Source organism: Protobothrops mucrosquamatus, unplaced genomic scaffold (assembly GCF_001527695.2).
Source record: "Protobothrops mucrosquamatus isolate PMUCROS unplaced genomic scaffold, P.Mucros_1.0 scaffold4218, whole genome shotgun sequence".
NCBI lineage: Eukaryota > Metazoa > Chordata > Lepidosauria > Squamata > Viperidae > Protobothrops > Protobothrops mucrosquamatus.
In genome coordinates, this window is record NW_015390140.1 from 60251 (window position 1) to 61979 (window position 1729).

The following is a 1729-nucleotide window of genomic DNA, read 5'->3' on the forward strand; positions in this document are numbered from 1 at the left end:
ATGTGCACTCCGGAAACCACAGGAAGGAGGCGCTGGCTGGGTCACGGCTGCTGTGCACAGACCGGGCCGGGCGTCTGTTTCGAGTCCCCCATCTCTGCAGCCTCCGGCGTCTTTGGGAGGAAGACAATGGTGGCGTATTCTGTCTGTTCCCGCTGGACGGACTTCGGAGAAGGAGGGGGCTTCGCCTTTTTTCCTCCGGGGAATTCCAGCATTTCATAATTGACCGTGAAAACGGTTACAGCGGCAGGCTCTTCTTCCTTCAGTTCAACCGCAAAAAAAAAAAATAATAATAATAATACGTTTTAACAAAGCCTACGTATCTCATTTTTTAAGAGAGTTAAAACTCATGGCACAACATAGGTAGGCCACTGTTTCTCAATCTTGGCAGCTTGAAGATGTGTGGACTTCAACTCCCAGAATTCCTGAGCCAGCCGTGTGAGGGGAAAGGGAGAGGTTTCCAAGCTGAGCCGTGCTGGCTCAGGAATTCTGGGAGTTGAAGTCCACAAATCATGAAGGGGCCATAGTTCCCCCATGCTGGCTGAGGAATTCTGGGAGTTGAAGTCCGCGAGTCATGAAGGGGCCCTAGTTCCCCCATGCTGGCTGAGGAATTCTGGGAGTTGAAGTCCACAAGTAATGAAGGGGCCATAGTTCCCTCACGCTGGGTCAGGAATTCTTGGAGTTCAAGTCCGCAAGTCATGAAGGGGCCATAGTTCCCCCAGGCTGGCTGAGGAATTCTGGGAGTTGAAGTCCGCAAGTCATGAAGGGGCCATAGTTCCCCCATGCTGGCTGAGGAATTCTGGGAATTGAAGTCCGCAAGTCATGAAGGGGCCATAGTTCCCCCATGCTGGCTGAGGAATTCTGGGAATTGAAGTCCACCAGTCATAAAAGAGCCAAGGTTCCCCACCCCTGGTCCAGGTAGTCCTCGACTTATGACCACGATTGGGCCTCAAATTTCTGTCGCTAAGCGAGACATTTGCTAAGTGACTTTCGCCCCATTTAACGACATTTCCTGCCGCGGCTCTTAAGTGAGTCACTTAAGCCTGTGAAGTGAGTCACACGGTTGTTAAGTGAATCTGGCTTCCCCCCATTGACTTTGCTGGCCTAAAGGTCGTAAAAGGGGATCATGTGACCCCCAGGGGACACTGTGTGACCGTCATAAATATGAGTCACTCGCCCAGTGTCTGAGTTTTGATCCCGTGACCAATGGGCACACTGCGACGGTCGTAAGTGTGAAAAACGGTCCTAGGTCATTTTTTTAGTGCTGTTGTAACTTCGAACGGTCACTAAATGGACTGTTGTAAATCGAGGACTGTTGCTACACCAGGCAGGAGTAGCCAGGGTGATGTGGTTCAATTTTGAGAAGTAAAAAGGAACTCACCAAAGGAATATGTCCGTCTTTCTGCTTCTTTTGCTCTGCAAGAAAAGGGAGAATTAGAACTCACTCCTCCTTTCAATCAGTTCCTGTGGCAACAAAATTCTCTCTTGTAATAATACAGGGAGTCCTGGACTTACAACTGATTCATATTTACGAGGTCATGTGATCCCCTTTTGCGACCTTCTGACAAGCAAAGTTAATGGGGAAGCCTAATCATCTTTTTTGCTCTTCTTTGCACTCTTTCTAGAGTCTCAACAACCTACCTTCCTTCCCTCCCTCCCTCCTTCCCTCCCTGCCTCTCCCTCCCTTCTTCTCATCCCCATCTCCTCCCTCCCTCCCTCCCTCCCTCCCTCC